Source organism: Ranitomeya imitator, chromosome 5, assembly GCF_032444005.1.
Source record: "Ranitomeya imitator isolate aRanImi1 chromosome 5, aRanImi1.pri, whole genome shotgun sequence".
Lineage (NCBI taxonomy): Eukaryota > Metazoa > Chordata > Amphibia > Anura > Dendrobatidae > Ranitomeya > Ranitomeya imitator.
Genome location: NC_091286.1, coordinates 446,084,695 through 446,103,600, shown reverse-complemented (window position 1 = coordinate 446,103,600; position 18,906 = coordinate 446,084,695). Strand labels below are relative to the sequence as shown.

The 18,906-nt window shown below is 43.7% G+C and overlaps 1 long non-coding RNA gene across 1 annotated transcript in view; it reads right to left on the bottom strand.

Moving 5' to 3' along the window:
• The window catches only part of LOC138638139 (uncharacterized), a 122,255-nt gene that overhangs the window by 28,396 nt on the left and 74,953 nt on the right, over positions 1–18,906 (bottom strand). The window contains exon 2 of the long non-coding RNA XR_011312454.1: positions 257–341. This is a non-coding gene — a long non-coding RNA (uncharacterized lncRNA). The remainder of the gene's footprint in view (positions 1–256; positions 342–18,906) is intronic.

Sequence of the window (18,906 nt, the reverse complement as noted above, 5' to 3'; positions counted from 1 at the left end):
TGGCTCATCTGGTCTGATCCCATAGAAAAGCTACTATAGCACAAATTACTTAAAAGGTGTCAGAGTGCAAATCAGCTTGCGGTATATGCAGCTATATATCCACACAGTCACGGTGCCCTTGATGACCCAAGTACACCACCAAAAGAGCATGTACTGAGCATCAGAACTGGAACATGGGGCAGTAGAAGATAGTGCCTTGGTCTGATTAATTATGTTTTATTTGAGATTATCTGAAAACCCGGGTGAATGTACTTACCTGGGGAAAAGATAGGCCGAGATGTACTAGGTTCACCGAGCTTCTTAGTTATCACTTTTGTCTTGTGACGTGGTGCTTCATCATGCTGGAAAAAAAACATTGTTCATCACCAAACTGCTTCAGGGTCATTGGGAGAAGTTGCTCTTTAAGGATTTTTCGATACCATTTGTGATGGGGCACTGCTCCTGGCAGCTGTTAATATGGCTTCCACGGCTAGGTTTAGTACAAGAGAGATCCCAGGGGCTGCCCTGGCTTTCACCTGCTAATCCTTATACAGGGATCTGGATTTCCACAGGAGACCCTTGGGTTGGGGTCACAGAGTTAGGTACTGACTGGAGGAGATAGCTGGAGGTAAGAAGGGTCATCACACTGGGTCGATACCAAGATGTCAAGTCAGAGACAAAATAACCTAAAGCATGCAGGTGCTCAAAAAACAAGCCAAGGCCAAAGAACAGAATGATTAGCACAGCATGATCAATAGCATTGAGATGGGGACCAGATAAAGAGCACTTTTACCTAGTAGTGGGAGTCAGAGGCTGAAGAGTTTAAATAGATGACAACTCCATCCAGGGTTCACATGAGTCATATAAGCATGAAATAACCCAATCGCTTCCTTGCTGAGTGCACCAAAAGTCCCATGATTTATATAGGACTGCTGCATCACTGCCGAAACTGAAGTGGATGTTACCCCTCTTTTACAAGAGGTCTTTGGATACTTAGGACCTGGCTTACCAGGGAAAGATGAAAGGAACCGCCTGATTAGATTGTCAGCATTAATGTTATTAGCCAACAACCATGATCTTTCCTCTTGTTCTTAGCTTTTCCAATGATCATGGTTTTGAAAGGACCCCCATACTATCCAGGAGTTAAGGACTTTCTCCCCCCCCCCCCCCCCATTATGCACAAGTTAGGTGTGGGGTGAGGTGAACGGTATGTTTTTACTAAGGATTTGTTAAAAACATTGGGAATCTGAAATGATGAGGGAAGTTGCAAATTGAAGGCTACTGGATTGAAAACCTTAGTAATCTCATAAGGAGTCAGGACCAATGATCTTGGGTCCTAGTTTGGTAGAGGGGACCTTATGTTTAATATTTATGATGGATAACCACGCTTTGAACGTATTGGCAAAGGCTTACTCATCCACCTTTTATTATCAGAAGAGGTCTGTCTACCCTGCGCCCTTTTCTGACTTCAGACTATCCATGGTTCAACTTCGCTACAGATTTACCAGCTTCTGGAGTATCAACTTCAGGGGCCAAAAAGGAAGCGAAATAAGGATGATGTCCAAGTTTACAGAGGAATGGATAGGTGTTGATGTATTCTTAATATTGATTATTAATGACAAACTCCGCTAACCAGTCAGACATACCCCAAAGATACAAAGGTATTGCTTGAGTGTTTGCTTTGCACATTAATTCAGACCACGTGTCTCTGGATGATAAGTTGATAAAAAAGAGAATTTAATATTAATCAAAGATGCTGTTTCAGGGGCTGGGATAGTCCTTGCTCTACTGAGCATGTGTGAGTTGTCAATTCCCAGGTATGCACAGCAGGATATGGTCACTGTGCAGTATTCTTTTTAATGCACAGTGACAGTGCCCCATCTCGCCAGCTCTGTGTGCAGTGATGAGCTGGCAAGAGAGCGCACAGTCAGTGCACATTGTAAGTAGAAAACTCGGTGAGCAGAGACCAGCCCTGCCCTCACAAGTGACACCTCTACTACAAAATAACATTCCAGGTCAGGTTGAACCAATACAGGGTCAGATAAGAAAAGTTATTTAACTCGATTTGCTCCAAACTTCCATTTAACTAGATCTGTGCCCTTCCTAGGCCAGTCAGTCAGTGGTTTGACAATCTTAGAACATTTTTAATACGTTTGCGATAGTTATTTGCAAGCCTAAGAATACGCTGTTTATCAAATACAGAATTGTCTATGAGTCTTTGTACCATATGTACATGTTGGAAATGTGACCCAATATCAATGTGATAATGTAAACCAAAATGTCATCCAAATAGACATTCATATATTGACCACTTATATCTCAGAATAGTGAGTGACAGCTAAGTCGCCCCAGACTGGGGCGTGCTAGGCTGCCAGTATTTTGATTGACAGCCCTGCCGCTTAATCTGGCCTAGCCTAGGTGCTTTCCTACAGGTGTCTCCTGTTGACATTGTACACAGAAAGCTGCTAATCTACTATATAATTGTCTAAGGGTCACTTCCATCTTTCTGTCTGTCCTTCTGTCTGTCTGTCACAGATATTCATTGGTCGCAGCCTCTGTCTGTCATGGAATCCAAGTCGCTGATTGGTTGTGGCAAAACGCCCACGAACATTGCCACGGCAAATCAGCGACGGGCGCAGTCAGGTGGCAACATGGCCACTCCTTCCTCCCCGCAGTCAGTGCCCGCTCCATACTCCCCTCCAGTTAGCGCTCACACAGGGTTAATGGCAGCGCTAATGGTCAAAGGACCGCGTTATGCCGCGGTGTAACGCACTCCATTAACGCTGCTATTAACCCTGTGTGACCAACTCTTTTACTATTGATGCTGGCTATGCAGCATCAATAGTAAAAAGATCTAATGTTAAAAATAATAAAAAAATAAAAAATCATCATATACTCACCTTCCGGCGCCTTTCCCGCTCCTCGCAACGCTCCGGTGACCAGTCCATGCATTGCGATCTCGCGACATGATGACGTAGCGGTCTCACGAGACCGCTACGTCATCTTCTCGCAAGACCGCAATGCACTCTTGAGACCGGAACGCGCGAGGAGCATCGGTAAACGCTTCCTGGATCCAGGGGCCAACGGAAGGTGAGTATATAACTACTTTGTGATTTAGTTCTTTTTTTTTAACAGGGATATGATGCCCACATTGCTATATACTACGTGGCTGTGCAATATGCTATGCGGGCTGGGCAATATACTACGTGGCTGGGCAATATACTACGCGGGCTATGCAATATACTATGCGGGCTGGGCAATATACTACGTGGCTGGGCAATGTACTACGCGGGCTGGGCAATATACTACGCGGGCTGGGCAATGTACTACGCGGGCTGTGCAATATACTATGCGGGCTTGGCAATATATTACGTGGCTGGGCAATGTACTACGGGGGCTGTGCAATATACTACGCGCGTTGAGCAATATACTACGCGGGCTGGGCAATATACTACGCGGGCTGTGCAATATAGTACGCGTGCTGGGCAATATACTACGCGGACTGTGCAATATACTACACGGGCTGTGCAATATACTACATGACTGGGCAATATACTACGTGGCTGGGCAATATACTATGTGGCTGGGCAATATACTACGTGACTGGGCAATATACTAGGTGGCTGGGCAATATACTATTTGGCTGGGCAATATAGTACGTGACTGGGCAATATACTATGTGGCTGGGCAATATACCATGTGACTGGACAATATACTATGTGGCTGGGCAATATAGTGCATAACTGGGCAATATAGTATGTGACTGAGCAATATACTACGTGGTTGGGCAATATACTACGTGGCTGGGCAATATACTATGTGGCTGGGCAATATACTATGGGGCTGGGCAATATACTACGTGGCTGGGCAATATACTAGGAGGCTGGGCAAAATACTATGTGGCTGGGCAATATAGTACGTGACTGGGCAATATACTATGTGGCTGGGCAATAGACTATGTGACTGTGCAATATACTATGTGGCTGGGCAATATAGTACATAACTGGGCAATATAGTACGTGACTGAGCAATATACTACGTGGTTGGGCAATATACTACGTGACTGGGCAATATACTATGTGGCTGGGCAATATACTATGTGGCTGGGCAATATAGTACGTGACTGGGCAATATACTATGTGGCTGGGCAATAGACTATGTGACTGTGCAATATACTATGTGGCTGGGCAATATAGTACATAACTGGGCAATATAGTACGTGACTGAGCAATATACTACGTGGTTGGGCAATATACTACGTGACTGGGCAATATACTATGTGGCTGGGCAATATACTATGTGGCTGGGCAATATACTATGTGACTGTGCAATATACTATGTGGCTGGGCAATATAGTACATAACTGGGCAATATAGTACGTGACTGAGCAATATACTACGTGGTTGGGCAATATACTACGTGACTGGGCAATATACTATGTGGCTGGGCAATATACTATGGGGCAGGGCAATATACTACGTGAGCTGTGCAATATACTACTTGGACATGCATATTCTAGAATATCCGATGCATTAGAATCGGGCCACCATCTAGTCTACTATATAATTGTCTAAGGGGTACTTCCGCCTTTCTGTCTGCAACTTCCGTCATGGAAATCCTGCGTCGCTGATTGGTCTTGCCAGCTGCCTGTCCTGGCTGCTGCAACCAATCAGCGGCGGGCACAGTCCAGCCGAGAATTAGTCCCTCCCTACTCCCATCCAGTCAGTGCCCGGCGCTCGCTCCATACTCCCCTCCAGTCAGCGCTCACACAGGGTTAATGACAGCATTAACGGACCGCGTTATGCCACGGGTAACGCACTCCGTTAACGCTGCTATTAACTCTGTGTGACCAACTTTTTACTATTGATGCTGCCTATGCAGCATCAATAGTAAAAAGATCTAATGTTAAAAATAATAAAAAACAAGAAACCTGCTATTCTCACCACCCGTCGTCCGCCGAGGCGCGCGCGGCTGCCACCAGCTTCCGTTCCCAGAGATGCATTGCGAAATTACCCAGAAGACTTAGCGGTCTTGCGAGACCGCTATGTCATCTGGGTAATTTTGCAATGCATCCTGGGAACGAAAGCTGGCGGCAGCCGCGTGCGCATCGACAGAGCTTCGCTGGACGACGGAGGGTGAGTATAGAACTATTTTTTATTTTAATTATTTTTTTTTAACAGGGATATGGTGACCACACTGCTAAATACTACGTGGGCTGTGCTATATACTGCGTGGGCTGCGTTATATACTACATAGCTGCTATATACTATGTGGACAGTGTTGTATACTATGTGGGCTGTGTTATATACTGCATGGGCTGTGTTATATACTACATGGCTGCTATATAGTACGTGGGCAGTGTTGTATACTATGTGGGCTGTGTTATATACTTCGTGGGCTGCGTTATATACTACATGGCTGCTATATACTACATGGGCAGTGTTATATACTACATGGCTGCTATATATTACATGGCCAGTGTTGTATACTATGTGGGCAATGTTATATACTACATGGGCTGTGTTATATACTGCGTAGCTGTTATATACTACGTGGGCAATGTTATATACTATGTGGGCAGTGTTATATACTACATGGGAAATGTTATATACTGTTTGGGCTGTGTTATATACTGCGTGGCCACTGTTATATACTGCGTGGCCTGTATTAACGCATCGGGTATTCTATAATATGTCGTGGCCTGTGCTATATACTATGTGGCTGCTATATACATACACACATGTTCTAGAATACCTGATGCATTAGAATCAGGCCACCATCTAGTCAGTAATATGGGTGGCGTTACACAGGGCTCAGCATTCTAAGCTCTGCAAATCCGCAACAGAGAAAGCTGACTATGTTAGAACTGCCGCACCTAATAAACTAAAGTGATACATTGCTGGAATCAGGGTCTCTGTCCCTACCGCATGCTGCTATCAAATTGTATAGCAAAGCCTGCTCATAGATTACCTTCAAGGGATCAGCTCCTAAAGTTTTTGTGCCAAAGACCATATATCTTCAGAGGTTTTGTGAAGTCTATGTTTGGAAAAGTCGTACCTGTATTGGTGGCACAAAGGATCCTAGAAAATATTAGGTGGATTTAATGTTATGGCTTATTGTGTACATGTTCTGCAGAGCAGGAAACAAGGATGTAGATGTGCATATTTTAAGCCTTGCCATTGTGGGTGTGTTCTGGGTATGTATCTGAATTGGCATAGCATGTCCTGAATGATCCGGCTCCTATTTAATCTAATGCATGTTGTTGATTTTTTGATAATGTACTTTAAACGATGATGGAACAAACTTTATGTCTTATGGTATTAAGTTGCTAAACTTTTTCTACATTTTGGACGTTGTTGATTGACTATGTGAGAAAGGTCATTTTCACTAGGGACAATGAGCAATGGAAGAAAATATATTCTGTGCCCAAAGGTGCAAAATATGTTAGTTATATAAAAAGTCAAATAAATGATACATACTTGTCCTTGAACTTATTTTTTATGTTATTTACTGACAACTTTTTTTCTGTTCCAAAATACAATTTACAGTAGGATCTGTGCAAAAGCTCATATACATGTTAAATAATGATAAAATGACATGTACAAAATATATAGTATGGTTGGCGCAAAATAGGCAATGTTAGGCTGGGATCACACATGCGAGAAACACGTCCGTGTCTCGCATGTGAAATCCAAGCTCTGGTGCCGGCACTCCAGAGCGGAGCGTGCGGCCGCATAGCAACACATGGAGCTGCACACTCCGCTCCACAGTGTCGGCGCCAGAGCTTGGATTTCACATGCGAGACACTGACGTGTTTCTCGCATGTGTGATCCCGGCCTTAGAGGTATTATTGCAGCTGCAAAAACAGGACTCAAACCACCAACAGAGATAAGTAATCATGAAAAATGAACAGTCTTAGTTTGGCTCAAAATTCCCTATAGCATGTCCCATGTGCCATATACAAAAGCGCTAAAAAATACCTTAATATGTAGTGAAGTCAGTCTCCACGGTAGCGGTGTGGTCCCAGCCGTTGTCCAGGAGGATTGTGAAGTACAAGGGAAAGTATTTCTTCAGGAGTGTAGTCCCGGCCGGTGACTTACACCCCCATTTTTCCGCGTCCGTACAGGATGCAGTCCTGATAGTGCATTTGTTTAGAGGCCTAGGCAGAGTACACATAGAAATTCTATATAAGGAAGCTTACAACGTTGGTGGACCATCCCTGACGAAGAAGACCGAGATCTTCGAAACGCGTAGGAACTGGTCCACACAGCGTTCCTTACCTCGGACGGGCACATGATCACCAACGTCACGCAAGGTCCTGCTTCGGCGTCTGCAGCGCCACAGGTTCCAAGCGTGCATCGGCTCCATCTGTGCACCACCAGTAAGGATGTGGAAAAAGGGGGGTGTAAGTCACCGGCTGGGACTACACTCCTGAAGAAATACTTTCCCTTGTACTTCACAATCCTCCTGGACAACGGCTGGGACCACACCGCTACCGTGGAGACTGACTTCACTACATATTAAAGTATTTTTTAGCGCTTTTGTATATGGCACTTGGGACATGCTATAGGGAATTTTGAGCCAACCTAAGACTGTTCATTTTTCATGATTACTTATCTCTGTTGGCTAATTCAGCTGTTGACTATATGGGACATATAGAGTGTATCTAAGTGCTAGTGGAGATTATTTTGTTCAGCGCAACACAAACTTATAGGTTTTTATATATAAAAAATGACATGTATTTTTTATAGCAGTGACAGGAATCACTTCACATTTTTAAATTCTGACTTACGCAATCTAATCTGCTATTGGGAAATAATAATGAAAATCATAAGGGAGCATTTAAGTGATCACTATGAGATTGAAGTTTCCTTCTTTTGGAAAGTTGCTATGACAACCGGACCTGTACAGGGCATTAATGTATCCCAGAAAGTGATTGTAGATGGGAACAAATAAAGGACAACTGGAAATGTAAAGCTGCATCGGATGATGAAAGGACAAACACTGATACATGAATAGACAAATGCATTTACAAGAATAAGATTTTATGCTGGGAGATTGTACGAAGCTCGGTTTATAAAAGTCACAATGATTGTTGTAAATATGACTATAACCATGACTATGCTCTGTCACTGTAAGATGCTCTAAGGGAGCAGGCAAAGGCGAAGGGGTCTTATGGTAACCTTCCCAAAGCAAGATAATGGAGAAGACACGTGGTGAACTGTACAACTGTAAGGAGTGAGGACAGAACTGTCGCATTCCTAACCCTGAAGTCACCAATCGCATTATGTGTGTGTGTGTGTGTGTGTGTGTGTGTGTGTGTGTGTGTGTATATATATATATATATATATATATATATATATATATATATATACATATATATATTGTGTCATATGATATGTACTGGTGTGATGTATTATGACATAGAGTGTGATAAGTGTTAAAGTGTAATATGCATAATGTATAGTAATGCAGATTGTGATAGAGAAAGGTACAATGTAAGTATTGTTAGTATAGTGTGTACTGCAAGGAAGTTCTGCCCAGCAACAGACAGCAGAGTCAGAAGTAGTTAAGTGTTGGACTATCCCACAGGGGGGAGGGGCTTAGTGTTAGGAACATGATCGGACCCCTGAATAGGATTAACATTTAAGGAAGACTTTTTTTTTCTTGCTAAAAGGTGTGTCCTATAGCCCGAAAACTACAACATACTGATTTTTTTTATATTACAGGTGGGTGCAATCCAATAGAAACAGACTCTGTCCATGGGACAGAGCACTCCAGACATACTAAGAAAAGCAAATCCTTTTTTCACCTGTATGTTCACATGCATTTCAGCCCCATCACACTTGGCTTTTTTAAAACTTGTACAACATTGGAATGTGATGAAATTTTACATGTGAACATATAGCAACAATATAGATGAAGAGACGTACACAGGGCCGGACTGGGACTAAAATTCAGCCCTGGCATTTGAAGGTACACAGGCCCACTTGTCGCATGGTGACTGTATAATATCTTTGTACACTTGTAGGTTGAGGGGAGTGTAACACGACTATATAACATATAATCACAGCTGTATCCAGCATTACAGCTCGGTACTATTTATTGCTTTTAGTTGCAGTACCAAGAAAAGCTGCTACTTTACCTAAATAACTGGATCTCATAGATAATGAAGGGATTGAGATGACCAAAGGCTATAGAACCTCATTCTGATGCTCCATAAACTTTGCCTACAGCCACTTTTGGTTCCGCTGCGCAGCACGAGACCCAGTGACTCTGAAGAGCGGTGACATCAGTAACGTCACCGCTCTTCAGATATTCCGGGTCTTGCGCTGAGCTCGGCGACTGTGAAGAGCAGTATTGTTACTACCGTCAGAGTCACTGGGGCTCGCCAGGTCTGGGCCAGTACTGGGGGTGTCTGATAGACACCTCTCCATTACTTACACCAGGGATTGATAGCAGCTGACATTACACAGCTGACATCAACCCTAAAAATCATTACACATACCAGAATTAAATGCTCTGGCGGCTGGGAAAAGCAGTAGCGTTAGCGCTATTCTCAGGCATCAGGTGCTAACTACAACTGTGATCATCCTTGCCTCATCTCCCTGCGAAGCATTTCTGCTGTATTTACATGCGCTGATCTCAGGCCACTAAACGAGTGTGATCGACAATAGTGAAGTCTTTCGCTTGTTTCCTGGCCTCTTTACACCAACTGAGAAAGAATGAAAGGAACAGAACAATCACAATTAGATCAATCGGTGCCCATACAGTATCATATTATCAGCAGGAAAACTCCAGTTTACACCGGCAATGTGCTGCTGAGAACAAGGATTTCTGTTCCCACATAAACAATCCAATCACTCGATGAATAGGCAGCATTTTGCTTGTTTAGTATAATACACCCCATAGTCCTCCATATATTATAATGTGCACCTCAGTCCTCCATACAGTATAATACATTCCTCAGTCCTCCATATAATATAATACACTCTCAGTCCTCCATATAGTATAATATACTCCTCAGTCCTCCATGGAGTATAATACTCCTCAGTCCTCTATATAGTATTATACACTCCACATAGTCCTCCATATAGTATAATACACACCTCATAGACCTCCATATATTAAAATACTCTGCAATTCCTCCATATAGTATAATACACTCCTCAGTCCTCCAAATAGTATAATACATTCCTCAGTCCTCCAAATAGTATAATACATTCCTCATAGTGCTTCATATAGTATAATGCCCCGCCATTGTCATCCATGTAGTACAATTCACTTCCCATAGTATAACGCACCCCATAGTTCGTCATATAGTATAATGTATTCCCCATAGTCCTCGATACAGTATAATGCAGCCCACATATAGTATAATGATGCCACCCCAGAATATAATGCAGCCACACCACAAAATATATTGTAGCCCCCTGAGTATAATGTAACCCCCCAGAGAATATAATGCAGCCCCCTCATATAGTATAATGCAGCCCCTGCATATATAATATATGGTAGCCCCCTCATAGAGCATAATGCAGCCCCCCCATAGAATATAATGTAGCCCCTCCATAGAATATAATACAGCACCCCATAGAATGTAATACAGCACACCCCCATAGAATGTAATGCTGCCAGCCCCCCATAGAATGCAACGCAGCCAGGCACCGATAGAATGTATTGCAGCCAGCCCCCATAGAATGTAATGCAGCCAGCCCCCATAGAATGTAATGCAGCACAGCCCCCATAGAATGTAATGCAGCACAGCCCTCATAGAATGTAATGCAGCACAGACCCCATAGAATGTAATGTAGCACAGCCCCATAGAATATAATACAGCACAGCCCCATAGAATGTAATACAGCACAGCCCCATAGAATGTAATGCAGTCAGCCCCCATAGAATGTAATGCAGCACAGCCCCCATAGAATATAATACAGCACAGCCCCCATAGAATGTAATACAGCACAGCCCCATAGAATGTAATGCAGCACAGCCCCCATAGAATGTAATACAGCACAGCCCCCATAGAATGTAATCCAGCACAGCCCCCATAGAATGTAATACAGCACAGCCCCCATAGAATGTAATCCAGCACAGCTCCCATAGAATGAAATGCAGCACAGCCCCCATAGAATGTAATCCAGCACAGCCCCCATAGAATGAAATGCAGCCCCCCAATAGCCCCACAATAGCCCCACAATCCAGTTATCACTCAGTGATATATTTAAAAAACAAAACAAAAAAGCATTCACTTCTCCTCGTGCCGAGCGCTGCTCCTGGCTCCGGTCTCAGCAGCTGCAGTCTGCCCGATCACACAGCAGGTGCGCGATGATATGACGTCATCGCACACCCGCAGTGTCAGCGCCAGGCAGAGCGGAGAATGATGGGAGAGGAAGCGACAGCAGATGCTTTCTCCTCCATCATTGCATTCAACTGTACCGGCATCATAGACGCCGGTATAGTTGAATGCGGTGGCGCTGGCGGGGGGTGAGTCAGCAGTGGGGGGGTGAGTCGGGGTGGCTGGCGAGCGGCCCACGACTGCCACCGTCTCTTCTGGCATTTGCCAGAACTGCCCGATGGCCAGTCCGGCCCTGGACATACATAAATACATGTAGAGGCCGGACAGAGTCCAGAATAACTCTGCTGCCTTATTATAGTGAATGGATGCCTTGGGGGTTTAATCTGTCACAACACTCGGAGATTTGGATGGAAACCACAATGTAAGTGCTCAGCTTAGAGAGGCGGATAAAAGAGATTCTAAATATTATGTAAAATGTGCCCAATAAAAGCTTCAACCCAATCCACAAAAAAAGCAACTCCCTACTCAGGTCCGTCATCTATAATTTGAAACAAATGGGGGGTTTCTAAGTTACTAGTATTACCAAGGCTCTGGAAAAGCGAAAATTAGCACCCACATGTTTGGCATTTCTGTAATAAAGAGAGCCGGCTTAATTTACAGGTGCGTGTCTCCAGAAGCCTGAGCTGGGCACAATGTACTGGTGACTGCAACATACTGGTCACTACAATAGCAGTTCGCAGTTTTCACTTAGCAACATCCACTGCTGCTTGTTATTGGAAAATACCCATGGAGTTAAAATTGTCACTACATCTGTAGGTAAATTCCCAAAGGGGTATAATTTCCAAAATGGGGTCATTTGAGGGGGATTCTGTTTTTCTAGCATGTAGGAGCTCTGTATAGAGTCTGTAAACTATTCTAAGAAAATCTGTACTCCAGGAGGCAAATAGCACTCCATTCCTCTCGAGTTTCACCATGTGGCTAAGCAGTACTGTACAGCCATACACAGAGTATTTCTACATTCAGCAGTAATTTTGGGACAAATTTTGGTAACATTTTAACCCAGTATGAAAATATAAAATTTGGGGCTAACACACAATTTTGGTGGTAAAAATGTATTTTTTCTTCACTGGCCAATGGTATAAAATCTGTTGACACACCCATGGTGTTATTATGATCACTGCACTCCTAGATGAATGCATTGAGAGGTGTAGTTTGCAAAATGGGTTCACTTATGGGGGTTCTGCTATTCTGGCACTTCAGGGGCTCTGCCAATGTGACATGGAACCCTCAAACCAGTCCAGTAAAATCTGCACTGTAATATGGCACTTCTTCCCTTCTGAGCTTTGCACTGTGCAAATTTTGGGCTCCATTTTCTCCTGTAACCCATATAAAAAGTTGGCGTTAAAAAAACATTTTTGTGGGAAAAATGTGATTTTCTTTGTTTTCACGGCTCAACTTTATAAACTTCTGTGAACCTCCTGGGGTTTCAAGGTGCTCAAGACACATCTAGAAATGTTCCCTGAGGGGTCTAGTTTCCATAATGGAGTCACTTGTTATGGGTTTCCACTGTTTAGACACATCAGGGGCTCTCCAAACGTGACATGGCGTCCACCAATTATGCCAGCAAATTTTACATTCAAAAAGTCAAATGGTGCGCCTTCCCTTCCAAGCCCTGTCGTGCGCCCAAACGATGGTTTTCCCTCACATATGAGGTATCGGCGTACTCAGGAATTATTGCACAACAAATTAAATTGTCCATTTTCTCTTGTTACCCTTGTGACAGTAAAAACAAATTGGGTCTAAAGGAAAATTTTTGTGACCAATAAATTCAATGTTTTATTTTTCCTTCCGCATTCCATTAATTCCTGTGAAGCACCTGAAGGGTTAATAAACTTCTTGAATGTAGTTTTGAGCACCCTGAGGGGTGAAGTTTTAGGATGGAGTCTCTTTGGGGTATTTTCTGTCATATAGACCCTCAAAGTAACTTCAAATGTGCTATGATCTCTAAGAAAATTGTTTCGTAAATTTTGTTGTAAAAATTGAGAAAGTGCTGATCAATTTTTAACCCTTCTAACTTCCTACTTAAAGAAAAATATGTTTCAAAAATTGTGCTGATATAAAGTAGACATGTGGGAATGTTATTTATTAACTATTTTGTGTGACATAACTCACTGATTTAAGGGCATAAAAAAGGGGGCAAAAAAGTTTGAAAATTGCAAATTTTTTGCCAAATGTCCAATTTTTTCACAAATAAGCGTAAATTATCTAAAAAAAAAAATTTACCACTGTCATGAAGTACAATATTTCACAAGAAAAACAATCTAGAATCAGTGGGAGCCATTAAAGAGTTCCAGAGTTATGACCCCATAAAGTGACAGTGGTCAGAATTTAAAAAATTGGCTTGGTCAGGAAGATGAAAACAGGCTTTGGGGTGAAGGGGTTAAATAGAAGCGATCACCAGAAAATGACTTATTTAAATTAAGTTTTTATATTAAATGTATTGTTTGGCTTTTTTTTTCCATATGACAATTTGTGTCAAAAATTAAAATAGAAATCTTGAAATTCTCACACTGGCCACTCGTACTTTTTTTTTTTAGACTCGAACGTCCTGTTGTTTCAGGAAATACCAGGTGGACATTGGCCACAATGATCAGATTCCGACCCTATCTTTTGTACTCAAGCATCTAATGAGCCTGTGCAAATTCATTGTGAAAGGAGGGAGAACAGGGTCATTTCAAGAAGCTCTAAGCCTGGCAAATCTTAAAATGGCTTCCATGGAAAAGCTTTGTACTAGCTATTTTTGCACTAGCCACAACCAGGGAGTGCCCTGGCCTTCACCCTTTAACCCCTATATAGGGATTTAGACTTATATAGGAGCCCCTAGGTTTGGTCCATAGAGTACTAATTTTGTTTTGTTTTTTTGCAATGGTCTTGATTTGAAAAAAAAAATAACATTGCCATTGTTTTTTTCTAAATATACAACAACCTGATTTAAACAATAGGTCAGTGCAGAACTTGTACGTAGCGTTTGTTTGCAGATTTTTAGTGTATCAGTAAAATCTTTTTCCCTGTACTTCAGATATAGGAAATCTCACTGATCAGTCATTTGTGATGAATCTATATACCATGTTCTCAAGAATCTATATTTGTTTTAAAACCAACATATAGAGGGGTAAAAGTTGATATGACAGTGACAATGTTGGCCGTAATCTGAGCTTCTAGAAAGCTTGGCTGATGCTTTGAAATTTCATTATTACAGGCTGTGCAGTCCAGAAAAACCTGCGTCATATCTGGCCAGGCCTCACTACTTCCAGGTCTATGATTTGAAGAGCCAGCTGATTCTTAGACAAGACAACATGGCAGGGGAACAGAAGTGACCGCAGAAGACAAAGATCTGACTGGGCTTACACTACTCACAGCAGCTAATATTACACTCAGATCATCTAGAACAATTGCACATTGTTTTTCTTGGTTTCATGGAACAAGACACTTAGAAAGAAATATCTGTTTGAAAAGACTCTCAGGACAATGGACAATTCTAAATATGTTGAGGATGTAAAAATGAGAATAATGATACTTGTATCTACAATTTACACTAATAATAACATAACTTGAAGAAAATAAACCAAAAGTGCAGCTAAGGCTTCTTTCACACTTCCGTCGGTAGTCGCTCGTCACGAAGCATCGGCACGACGTATCGACGGAAGTGTTTGCTTTCACATTTCCGTCAGAGAGAGACATTTCCTGCCGAGCATGCGCAGACGGGAAAACTGGATGGGACGTACAGAAAAATGTTCCCTTGAATGTTTTTCTGTGATGATGGTCCGCCAAAACCCGACGCAATCCAGTGCACGACGGACGCAATGTGTGGCCATACATCGCGATCCGTCGGCAATACAAGTCTAAAAAGTCAAAAATCGACGGATTGCGACTAGAGTTGAGCGACCTTGACCTTTTTAGAGTCGAGCCGGGTTTTGCGAAACCCGACTATGTCCAAAGTCGGGTCGAGTGAAATCGGCCGATTATGACGTAAAGTCGGGATCGACCGAAACACGAAACCCAATGCAAGTCAATGGGGCAGCATAGTCGGCAGTGAGTGGGGGCCAGGAAAACACCTAGAGTGGCCATTTTAATGTCAAAACCATCCATTCTTCTTAATGAAGCTTGTCAAGCGTAATTTACCTTATAATAATTGGAAGGCATTTGAAATTGGGGGTCATTTGGCTAAAGTTGTGGGGGGTAGGGCTGGTTCAAGTAATTAGTGGGCCCAGGAAATCTGGACCACGTCACGGCAGTGGAGCAGGGAGAGGTAAGTATTTCAACTTTGCAAGTGCTGTGAACCTGAGCAAGCAGGGGGGGCCCACTCGTTGGCATTGGCACTGGCACAGGGCCCCTCAAAGTACAGCGGTGTGTTTGCACGGCGGGGGCGCCTCCCACCGGCAGCAACACTTTTGCGTACTATGAGAGGCCCTGTGCCAGTGACGTCGCCAACTAGTATTCCTCCCCCCACCTGATGAAGGAACCTGCACTTTCATCTGCACCTTCCTCTTTGTCCCCGTGTAAGGTGGTATGGTATGCGGGAAGAGCAACCTGACTTTCAGCAGGGTCACAATGTTGTTGTGTAGCGTGCACGGGGAATGTTGCGTTATGGGTCAATGTACCAGCAGACTCATCTATCACTGGCTGGGCAATGGGCACGATGAAGTGGAAACACAGATATAGGCCCAAAGAAGAAAGTGGGCTAAATGCAGTTCAAAATTGGTAACACAGGAATAACCAGGGGGCATTGCAGTGGAGGACAACTGGAATGAGAGGCTGACACAGAGAGTAGGGCCAAATCAGTAAGTAGTCGAAATGCAGTTCAAAATTGGCAACCGTAGTAAACAGGCGGCACAGCTTTGTTCAGTGGAGGAGAACAGCAAGGAGTGGCAGACACCGATAGTAGGCCCCAAACCAACTAGTACGCCAAATGCAGTTGTTCCATTTAACCACAATTTAATGAGAGCCTGAAGATAGAAGCTCAGGAAAGGCAACCTGGGGAACACCTTGGAGTGTAACACACCATCTCTCTCCACCCCATACCCATTTTGTATGGCCTAATGCAGTGTACTTTTCTACAACTACTAAACGAGAGTCGGAAGACCGAAGCAATGGCAAGGAAACCTGGGGAACACCTTAGAGTGTAACACACCCTCTCTCTACACCCCATACCCAATTTGAAGGCCTAATGCAGTGTAGTTTCCAAGAACTACTAAACGAGAGCCGGAAGATCGAAGCTCAGGAAAGGCAACCTGGGGAACACCTTGGAGTGTAACACACCCTCTCGCTACACCCCATACCCAATTTGAAGGCCTAATGCAGCGTAGTTTCCAACAACTACTAAACGAGAGCCGGAAGATCGAAGCTCAGGAAAGGCAACCTGGGGAACACCTTGGAGTGTAACACACCCTCTCTCTACACCCCATACCCAATTTGAAGGCCTAATGCAGTGTAGTTTCCAAGAACTACTAAACGAGAGCCGGAAGATCGAAGCTCAGGAAAGGCAACCTGGGGAACACCTTGGAGTGTAACACACCCTCTCGCTACACCCCATACCCAATTTGAAGGCCTAATGCAGCGTAGTTTCCAACAACTACTAAACGAGAGCCGGAAGATCGAAGCTCAGGAAAGGCAACCTGGGGAACACCTTGGAGTGGAACACACCATCTCTCTACACCCCATACCCAATTTGAAGGCCTAATGCAGAGTAGTTTCCAAGAACTACTAAACGAGAGCCGGAAGATCGAAGCTCAGGAAAGGCAACCTGGGGAACACCTTGGAGTGTAACACAACGTCTCTCTACACGACGGAAGGGCTGATTCTTAGGAAGGAAGGCTGTTGGAAATAAGCATTGCGCGTCCGAGGGTGATTATATTCTTATTAGGTATATACTCACCCTCGGACGCGCCCTGCTTCTTTATTTGGAATGAATGTTTATTTGCAATGTGGTGTTGACTTTCTCTATTATTTTGGTAATTAATGATTTTATTATTTTCATTATTTTGCATCTTCTCGGCAATAATATAAAGAAGACGCGACAGGACAACACTCGGTGGATGCCATATGTGTGTTTTCAATTTAAAAAAACTTTCAGTTAACTACTTGCAGGAGAAAGTAATTGTAGCTGGTGGCCATTTTTAGTACTGTACCAGATTAGAGTTGTGTGTTTGTTTTTAATGTTAAAATGTCTGCATTTGATATCTCACCAGTATTTTCTTTTTTATAAGCAAAATACTTATTTTTATATTTTCTGATGTTGGTTCCAGGGGTACACGGCCAGCAGTGCCCTGGTCAGTGTAGTAGTAGTTGAAAGAATGGACCGCAGACAGGCATCGAAGGCCTAAAATAATAACACATGGCTGTAGGCAATTTTAAATTGGTTCCAGGGGTACACGGACAGCAGTGGTGTGGTCAGTGGAGGCCTAGTGGAAGGAGTGACCGCAGACAGGCATCGAAGGCCTAAAATAATAACACATGGCTGTAGGCAATTTTAAATTGGTTCCAGGGGTACACGGACAGCAGTGGTGTGGTCAGTGGAGGCCTAGTGGAAGGAGTGACCGCAGACAGGCATCGAAGGCCTAAAATAATAACACATGGCTGTAGGCAATTTTAAATTGGTTCCAGGGGTACACGGGCAGCAGTGACCTGGTCAGTGTAGTAGTAGTTGAAAGAATGGACCGCAGACAGGCATCGAAGGCCTAAAATAAAAAAATTGGGCTGGCTGTAGGCAATTTTAAATTGGTTCCAGGGGTACACGGGCAGCAGTGACCTGGTCAGTGTAGTAGTAGTTGAAAGAATGGACCGCAGACAGGCATCGAAGGCCTAAAATAAAAAAATTGGGCTGGCTGTAGGCAATTTTAAATTGGTTCCAGGGGTACACGGGCAGCAGTGGTGTGGTCAGTGGAGGCCTAGTGGAAGGAGTGACCGCAGACAGGCATCGAAGGCCTAACATAACAAACTTGGGCTGGCTGTAGGCACTTTTAAATTGGTTCCAGGGGTACACGGGCAGCAGTGGTCTGGTCAGTGGAAGTCTAGTGGAAGGAGTGACCGCAGACAGGCATCGAAGGCCTAAAATAATAACACATGGCTGTAGGCAATTTTAAATTGGTTCCAGGGGTACACGGACAGCAGTGGTGTGGTCAGTGGAGGCCTAGTGGAAGGAGTGACCGCAGACAGGCATCGAAGGCCTAAAATAATAACACATGGCTGTAGGCAATTTTAAATTGGTTCCAGGGGTACACGGACAGCAGTGGTGTGGTCAGTGGAGGCCTAGTGGAAGGAGTGACCGCAGACAGGCATCGAAGGCCTAAAATAATAACACATGGCTGTAGGCAATTTTAAATTGGTTCCAGGGGTACACGGGCAGCAGTGACCTGGTCAGTGTAGTAGTAGTTGAAAGAATGGACCGCAGACAGGCATCGAAGGCCTAAAATAAAAAAATTGGGCTGGCTGTAGGCAATTTTAAATTGGTTCCAGGGGTACACGGGCAGCAGTGACCTGGTCAGTGTAGTAGTAGTTGAAAGAATGGACCGCAGACAGGCATCGAAGGCCTAAAATAAAAAAATTGGGCTGGCTGTAGGCAATTT